Raw genomic sequence first — 10,068 nt, forward strand, 5'->3', positions numbered from 1 at the left:
ACCAACAGCAATTCTTTGCATTCACAAAATTCCAGCCTCCAGATCTCATGGGGGAGAGATCCATATATAGATGTTTGGAGAGAGGATGAGTCAGCTTGAGATGTGACTAGTGTCCTCTCCCTCTGTCAGTTCTTGATTCCACTTGGAGGTTCTTGCTTCCACTTGGAGATTTGGAACCTCTTACTCATCACCAGTCAAATTCCCTGAGGCAAGTGTCATTTTGGAAGCTTCCTGGGTTCTGACACCTTGAGAAATGAACTTGCCACTTGTCCAATCTCGCTCAGCGCAGGTAGCCAGTGTTGCATTTGACATTCAGCGCAGGTAGCCAGTGTTGGCTTTGACATTCAGCGCAGACAGCTAGTGCAGCCACTGAAATGATCCTGAATTGACTTGTTTTTGAACAGTTTCTGGTGGAGAACTTCTGTGAATTGCTGTGGTTTATTGGCCTTGTTCCTCTAGGGGTAGGAACAACATGTTTAGGGACTTTGGATCCCTTAGATTATGGACATTTCATGCTCAATGCTGTAAGGCACAAAAATGTCTATAACAGTTGCCCCCTAAAGTATGAGGCCGTTTATCGGGTGAAATGCTTTATCAGGAGGGTCCGAAGTTCATCCAATGCCGGGAGGAGACCTGTAATAAGATACAATACAATACATTATTTTTCATACTGCTTTCATGATCTAGCTGAGGCGGGAATTCCCATGCTCAACTTTATAAATTCATTTTTCTGTACATAGAACAGACAATCGTCTGATGGTAGACTGATAATTTTTTGATGAAATTATCATCCTTTGGGTAGGATGATCATCTGCTGTACATGTCAATGTCTTTATTTCCTGAATATATATCGCAGCCCGGATGGATGAAACTAGATCTGGGGTCTTCAATCTCGTCCGATCTTCACTCTAAGTACAAGTCAATCCATGTGAGAATTTTTTGAAGTCGAACATGGAAAGACATCGCTTGATTACCAGTCAATGATGTAAACTGTTAACAAGCGCGAGAGGAATCACCGATAATGATGATGACCCTCAAGGTACTGCAGTACAATTCACATGGTGTGAATAAAGGACTTGGCGTCGAACACCACGCAAAATCTTTCGGTCGAAGGTCATTGATGTATACCTGTTGCCGGAAGTGAGAAACTTGCCATTGAGGCATGCAAGCTTCAAAGTACTGAGGGGGGTGTTCCTAGATCAACTTCTTGGATAATGAGCTGATGTCAACAAGAAGCGATCCGTCAAAGGAGGGCCTTAATGAATCCCACATCAGTGACACGGAACGAAGCTAATGATTGTGATGGAGGTGAAAACGATCTGTGACATATGATTCAGGGTGGCGGTCATGAAAGGATGAAGGATAATGTATGGCAGTGGATGGGACACGGTTGACTCTTTCTGAACGACATCTCTTGAACATGTGGTGACACTGATGCGATGGATCGGTAGCATTACCCCAAATATGGATGGTATGGCGAGACCATGGTGATGTGACCGGTGAATGAAACAACCCAACCCGATTGTGGTATGGAGGAAAAGTGTCATGTTCAAGAGCGACTTGCTACCATCAAAGTTTCTTTGAGTTTCTCCCAATTTTTCCCCAGTCATTGCTGACCAGTACCTCTTTATTTTTGTCAAGCTTGAGGAGGATAACATATGCTTGTTCTATAACCTGCCCTTCGGGCAAGCCCATCGCTATGTTTTAACGAGCCTAGCAATAGGGAAACTCGTTCTCGTCTAAAGACAAGTTTGTCGCTATTTAATGCATTTAACGAGTCTAGCGACAAAGACAACTCGGTCCTTTTCATTTTTAGAGAGTCTGAAAAGGTACGTAAAGTTAACTCCAAAGTTCCTTTTTCGTCATCTAATCCCTTAAGTCCGAAAAAGTATAAAACAATACAGAAGGGATGAATTTTCGATAGTTTTAACAAGCCGAACTAAACAAGCGCTCGATCTTTTTGTGCAATAATCCCTCAGGTCCAAAAAGATTAAAATCTAGAGGAGGGATAGCTCTTCCGGTCGCTTTAACGAGCTGGAAGGCCAAAACTCGGCAAACGTTTCATATTTTACGGGTCAGATGAAAAGAGCTCAAAGAAGACTCGTCTTTTGAGGAACGAGTGATGAACAGGGGTAGCAGCTGATTCCAGGTATAGGTTGGAATTTTTCCAATCACGGCAGTGTCACAAGGATGGCTAGGTGAAATCACTCTTCGCAGCTGTTCGTCAAAATGGGTAAACAATCAAATGGAGGTGAATGATCGGCCAAATGAAAAGTGGAGGTGACGGTGCAAACACGACCAAGGCTTTTAATGGCTGATGAATTTACGATCACAATGGTTATTTACCAGTTCATTTTTTCTGGATGAGCTTGAACTCTAGGGGAAAGCTTGCTCACAATCGCTTTTCTATTTTTTAACGAGCATAAATTCCGCGTTAAAACTGCTCGATCCTTGCATTTATTTTTTAACGAGCATGAACTTGTGCTAAAACTGCTCGATTATACCAGTGATAAGATAAGAATGTCTCCTTAAGATTCTATTTTTTATGGAGCTTCATCTTTAAAGCTTTTCTCCATATCCTTTCTTTATGCAAGTTCGGTAACGGCTAACCCAAAAAACAGGTAAATAACCGCTCTTAGCTTGCACTCCAACAGGTTTGCATGCCCCCAGGTATAAAATACAATTTCAAAGTTACCTCTCCAGCTTCTCACCTCTGCTTCTCTTTGGGTGTTCACAGCTACTTGCGACAAGAGAATAGCTACTTGCGACAAGAGAAGGACACTACTCAAAGACAAAACATTTGTTTTACTGAGGGAGGCCTACCTCTTTCAGGTTACCCAAAGATTGTCTCGTTAATCTTTCAAACAAAACACTTCCTCGGCAATGTCTACCGAAATAGACAAAGGTGAGTGACACGTTGCATCAAACACATAACTTTGACAAAAGAATCTTGTTCTAGAACAACCCCTCTTCCTAGACGGACGGGGTACGGACTAGTCATATTCTCCCGCGGAAACCTACCCTATACCCAAGGTTTTCTCTGCCCGAAGCAGACCAGGATGCATGCCCCCTGGGTTCCAATCCCATCTTTCCGAATCACTCGCACTCATCGGGAAGAAGGACTGGGGGTGGAGACATTTCTTGATTGAACAGACCATTTAGGGTTGGTATATGATTATTTGCGATGCGTGATCCCGGAAATGAAAGTTGGTCTACGAGCTTGACCATTCTTCCTTCGTGTGGAAAACACATTACTCTAAAGAGTGAGGAGACGATGGCTCCCATGCAATATATATAGTCTCGTCCAAGGAGTAGGTTATAATCCAAGGGTCCTTGAACGACCATCACGTTCATTTGAACAGCCTTCCCTTTCAATGTTATGGGCACATTGGGGAGGATCCCTAAAGGTCGACTGGTTCCTTTATCAAAGCCCGATAGATTTCTCATCTCAGGCAAAAGCGCTGGGGAACCCAGTGCTTTCCAAGCAATAGAGGAAAGGATACTCACAGATGCCCCCTCATCAATGATAGTGCCAGCCATTACCATTCTATATATTTGGACTATAATTCTGAACGGTATATTGTCTGGCAACCGGGGTCTGCCTAGTTGGTTCCAGTCAAAGGACACAATCAGGTTGCTTGGTGGTGGGACCGAATACACGGCCGGATATGACCCTGACGAAGTTCCTTCCTGCGATAAAGGAATGGGCACATTGCCCCCATGCTCGTCGGAGTCTATGTTGATGAAAAGAATCTGGATGGTGTCATCCTTATTCTCTTCAGTGACAGTGTCATTCGAAGATGAATCCTCTGAAGGCAAGACCGGGTCAACTGCCGCCTCGACCTTTGGACTTTCATCCGGTCTGGATTCAGTAGGTTCATTTTAAATGACTGGCGCTTCAGCTGACCACTTGAGCGGGCCAGCTAGGTTCTCAACTAACGAAGGACTTGGCACAAGTTTTTTATATCCAGGAGGAAGTCGTAACGGTGAAACCGGACGATCTTCCAAAACTCCCTTCACCTCGTCTAAGAAGGGACAGCGGTGGATGGCGTGATTGCCTTCACACAGTCTGCAGGGGGATCTAGCTCCCCCTCTTTGTCTTGGACCTTCACTTTCGCTGGTTGACGGTAAGCATTCAACATGGCTATCAGAGGTTGATGCTACCGGATTGTGCAAACGAGGAGACCAGTCCCTCAGTATCCGGGGAATACAGGGACAATCTCTATGGAAGTGGTCTCCTCTACATATGACACATGGCGATTTAGGCCCGGTCAGTGCTGTGTGTGGATTTTTGTCAGATGCCTTTTGCTTGCCCCCAGTCGCCTTTGGCTCCTTCTTCTTCTTCTCTCTCTTCTTCTTCTCCTTCTTCTCTTTGGGAGCTTGGCTTTTGCTGGCTCTACCTTGCGAGGAGGAAGGAGGAGAGGAAGAGTTATAGGAAGTAGAAGGCTGGTGGGCAGCTCTAGACTGATCTAACTGTTGACTCGACTGTTCAGGAACCGTGGTGTTCTGAACTACATTGGTTGAGAAGAGCCAGACTGGCAGGCCAATTGCCAGTCCTGGAAGTGACAATGTGGCCATATGGGGCGCACCAACATCTCCCCAAGAGGAGAAGGGACGAGGATTTCCATCAAGGGGAATTCCTTGGTTGGTGTGTTCCATTTTCTCAACCTAAAGATCAACACAGGAATAGGAGGTGATTTTGTTTCGTTTAAAATAAATTTTAACGACGCTTTAGACACAACTTGCTTTTTCACTTTTAAAGAGTCGAGAAAAAGCTAAAGATGACTCTAGTCTCCTTCGATGTTTTAACGAGCCCGAAGTGACAAATGCTCGGATGGACTTTTTCTGTTATAGAGTCTGATAAAGGCCAAAAGGAACTGCTCTGGAGTTCTAGGTAGAGGGTGTGCCAAACTTTTCGCAAAACCACAGAATACTTTTTAGGGTACGGGCGGTCGATCTTCCCGAATGCTGTGTTCAGTGCATTGCGATCAGTAGGGTGGCCGACACAGCTTCCTATGGATAAAGGCTTTATTCCTATAGGGGTCTCCCAATATATACGCGACGGTACGTGGGAGCATAGTCCATACTAATACTTATCGCTTCACCGTGGAGGAATCACCCAACCACTCAATGGTAAGATATCAGGCTTAACGACGCCAGAACACGTCTCTAGCCTAGACCTCGATTTTGTGCGTTATGTTACAAAGCGTTGTTATGTTCATTCAATTTATTTTAGGTTGATCTTATTTAGAAGTTTTCTTTTTGGATCACCACGAGATGTATGGTACAACTCCTAAATGCAGTCTAAAGATGATAAGCAAGCTTTTTCTATCTTTTCAACATATGAAAATCCTAACTACTAAGGGAAAAGAAAGACATCATCTTTTCTCACAGAGCATAGAGCACACAATAATGCACTTTTTCCTAAATAAACATGCAAGCTGTCAAAATGCAAATGCACAAATGCAGGTATTTCTTTTCTCTTTCTTAATATTGATGTTTATATAAAGAAAGCTGTTGTATAACTTTGAATTCGATTTCAAGTGAAAACACAAACAAGTTCTTTTTCCAAAATCAAAAGACACCTTATGATTTACTTGTTTCGACACTAGAAATGCATAAATTCAAACCATATGACGAAAGTAAAAGCTAAATCAACTGTGAACAACAAACAAACTTACTCCTAAGATCAAAACGACACTTATGACAGGTCTAGATCTAAGGGTCACAGTAAGGCTAGTTTAACTTTCGTAATGGGAAACTGCAAATGATGTAAGAAATACACAAAGAAAAAATAAAGTTTCTTTATACAACTGAGGTGGAATTGAGGCAAAGAAAGATGGTTTCAGATAGGTACATTGACTGATAACAGGCTGCAAAAAACAGGGATAAAAAACTGAGCAAAAGACACAGGGAACCACAGCTGCACAAGGCAAGGACTGTTCAGCGCAGGTCTAACACAGAGGTTTTGAAATTTAGCGCAGGTAGCCTTCACGGGATCTGCGTTGAAATGCAGAACCTCTTCACTAGCTCTGCGCTGAAGCAGAAACGAGAATTGTTTCTGGGTTTTGAGCTACGGTTTGCAGTTAAAATCACAGTTTTTGGCCAAATCAAAGCTAGCAATCAAGTACAATCTAAGGGATGATTCAAAGGAGGATGAAGATCTATCACTAAGAGTTGTTAGAGCACTTGTGGATCAGCTCTTCAGATCATAAATAGGCCCAGTGATTGGACTAGAGTAGCTGCCCTCTACTTTGCATTTGAAAAACAAATGCAGTTCGATTCGATACTCTTTGAGTTTATGAAATGAATTGCAAAAACACAAACAAACCAACAAGATACGATCCCCAGTGGAGTCGCCAATTTGTTGTTGGGAAAAGTATCCAATACGGAATGACCCTATCCCACTCTAAGGAGTGATAGTACCTGTTATAGACATTTTTGTGCCTTACAGCATGAAGCATGAAATGTCAATAATTTGAGGGATCCAAAGTCCCTAAACATGTTGTTCTTACCCTTAGAGGAACAAGGTCAGCAAACCACAGCACTGCAAACCAGTTCTCCACTGAAAAACACTCAAAAACAGGTCAATTTTGGATCATGTCAACTGCTCCACTGAGCACCTGCGCTGAATGTCAACTGCTCCATGGTGTACCTGCGCTGAATGTCAAGTTCATCAAAGGCTACCTGCGCTGAGCGTACTTGGACATGTGGAGGAATCTTTCCTCAATGTGCCAGTGCCCAAGAAGCTTCCAAAATGACACTTGGATCAGAAGATTCGCCTAATGATGAGTAAAGAGGTTCTAAAACTCCAAGTGGAAGGTAGGATCTCCGAGTGGACTCAATAACTGAAGAACAACTGGAGTTGAAGAGGACAACAGTCACACATCAAGCTAACTTATCTTCACTCCAAAACTCTATATAAGGATCTCATCCCATGGGATCCGGAGGCCGGAATTTAGTGCAAAGAATTGTTGTTGGTTTACAGTTGTGAGGATTGGGTGATTGCTTGAGGGAGGTGAAGAGGAGATTTCTTTCCGTGGGGAAGGTGATGCTGGATTGGACCTCTTACGGTTGTATCACCGCCTGAACCTTACTTTCTTCCATTAATAAAGCATCTGAGGTTCTTCTATTCGCATGTGTTTCAATGATGTATTGTCGTACTTGCATATTTGATTTATGCTAATCCTTGAATCAATTATGAATGCATGCTTCTTGTAGTTTCCTTTTCTTGTCTTGTTTGCAGGATCTCGTGTAGCTGGGCCCGTGAGAAGACTTGGAGCTGGGAGCAAGCGGCAAAGAGAGGAGATTGGATCGACCATTTGCGCAAGACATCGGTAAGTGGATCTCTTCCTTTCATCTTTTGCATGTCATAAAGAAGTAATTTTAGATAGCTTTGCTTCGGCTGTTGCTAAGGAACTATCACCCTTAGAGTGGGATAGGGTCATTCCGTGTTGGATACTTTTGCCCACAACAGACTGGCGACTCCGCTGGGGATCGTGTCTTGTTGGTAGCTTGTGTTTCTTGCTATTCATTTCCTAAACAAAGGGAGTACCGAATCGAACTACATTCGAATCCTTCGAATGCAAAGTAGAGGGCAGCTACTCTAGCTCAGTGCTGGGAATGTTTATGATTTGAAGAGCTGATCCACAAGGACTCTTTTTAGCTCTTTGTGATAGTGTTCATCTTCCTTAATCATCCTCTAGTGTATACTTGGCTGATAGCCTCTGATTTGGCCAAAAACCATTGATTTTTGAGCAAACTGTGACCCGGAATCTGAGAGAGACGAAAGTTTTCTCTTCAGTGCAGCTGCAGTGAAGGCTACCTGCGTTGCAACGCAGGTCCCGAAGGGGCTACCTGTGCTAAATGTCAGATTGACAGTGCAGTACCTGCGCTGATCCAACTTTGCATTGTGCAACTGGGGTTCCCTGCTTTCTGTTGCCCAGTTTTCAGTATTGTTTTTGCAGCCTGTTGTCAACCTGTATACCCACCTGAAACTATCTTTCTTTGCCATCATTCTGCCTCAGTTGTATGAAGAAACCGTGATTGTTCTTATTGTATTTCTTACTTTCATTCACAGTTTCCCGTAGCGAAAGTGAACTAGTCTTGCTGTGACCTCTTGGATCTAGACCTGTGATAAAGTGTCGTTGTAATTCTAAGAGCTAGTTTATTGTTGTTCATAGCTGCTTGAACATTTGCTTTCGTTATATGGTTCGAATTTCAGTATTTCTTGTGTTGAAACGAGTGAATCTTAAGGTCTTCTTTTGATTATTGGACAAAAACTTGTTTGCTTTCGCTTGAAATTGAATTCGAAATTATACAACAGCTTTCTTTTTGTAATACATCAACATTAAGGAAGAAGAAAAGAAATACTTGCATTGTGCATGTGCATTTTGACAGTTTGCATGTCGATTTAGGAAAAGTGCATCAGTGTGTGCTCTATGATCTGTTTGAAAAGATGATGTCTTTCTTTTCCCTCAGTAGTTAATATTTTCATAAAGTTGAAAGAATTGAAAAAGCTTGCTTATCATTCTTAGACTGCATTTAGGAGTTGTATCATACATCACGTGGTGATCCATAAAGGCAAACTGCTAAGCAAGATCAACCTAAAAAGAACTGAATTTACATAACAACGCTTTGAAACATAACGAAACACAGTAGAGGTCTAGGTAGAGATGTGTTCCGGCGTCATTAAACATAGTGACTGTCGATCTCTACGAAGGTGGGTGATTCCTCCTGAGGGACGATAGCACTAATACGGACTTGTGCTCCCGCGTACCGTCGCGTATATTGGGAGACCCCTATAGGAACAAAGCCTTTATCCATAGGAAGCCGTGTCGGCCGCCCTACTGATCGCGATGCAGTGAACACAGCATTCATGAAGATCGACCACTCGTACCGTAAAACGTATTCTGTGGTTTCGCGAAAGGTTTGGCACACCCTCTGCCTAGAACTCCAGAGTAGTTTCTTTTGGCCTTTTTCAAACTCTATAACTGAAAAAGTCCATCCAAGCATTTGTCACTTCGGGCTCGTTAATACATCGAAGGAGACTAGAGTCATCTTTAGCTTTTTCTCGACTCTTAAAAAGTGAAAAAGAAGTTGTGTCTAAAGCGTCGTCATATAAAATTCATCTTAAACGGAACATAATCACCCCTTATTCCTGCGTTGATCTTTAGGTTGAGAACATGGAACACACCAACCAAGGGATTCCACATGATGGGAACCCTAGCCCTTTCTCCTCTTGGGGAGAAGTTGGTGCTCCCCACATGGCCACATTGTCGCTTCCAGGGCTGACAATTGGCCTGCCAGTTTGGCTATTCTCAACCATTGTAGTTCAAAACACCACGGTTCCTGAACAGTCGAGTCAACAGTTAGACCAGTCTAGAGCTACCCTCCAGCCTTCCACTTCTTATAAATCTCCCTCCAATCCTCCCTCTTCGAAGGGTCGAGCCGCCGAAAGCAGAGCTCCCGTTGAGAAGAAGAAGGATTCCGATCCTTCCTCTTCGAAGGGTCGAGCCGCCGAAAGCAGAGCTCCCATAGAGAAGAAGAAGGAGAAGAAGAAGAAAGAAAAGAAGCAGAAGGAGCCAAAGGCGGCTGGGGGCAAGCAAAAGACACCTAACCGAAATCCACACACAGCACAGACCGGGCCTAAGTCGCCATGTGTCATATGTGAAGGAGACCACTTCCACCGTGATTGTCCCAGTATTCCCCGAATACTAAGGGACTGGTCCCCTCATGTGCACAGTTCGGAAGCATCAACCTCTGACAGCCAGGTTGAATGCTTACCGTCGACTAGCGAAAGTGAAGGTTCTAGACAACGAAGGGGAATGAGATTCCCCTGCGAACTGTGTGAAGGCAATCACACCCTCCGCCGTTGTCCCTTTTTAGACGAAGCAAAGAGAGTTTTGGAAGATCAACCGGTTGCGCCGTTGCTACTTCCTCCTGGATACCAAAAACTTGCGCCAAGTCCTTCGTTGGTCGAAAATACAGCTGCCCCACTCATAGGGCCAGCTGAAGCGTCAGTCACTGAAAATGAACCTACTGAATCCGGACCGGACGAAATTCCAA

Source organism: Pinus tabuliformis, chromosome 5_2, assembly GCF_031772625.1.
Source record: "Pinus tabuliformis cultivar Carrire ecotype Pingquan chromosome 5_2, CPIR1, whole genome shotgun sequence".
NCBI classification, from domain to species: Eukaryota; Viridiplantae; Streptophyta; class Pinopsida; order Pinales; family Pinaceae; genus Pinus; species Pinus tabuliformis.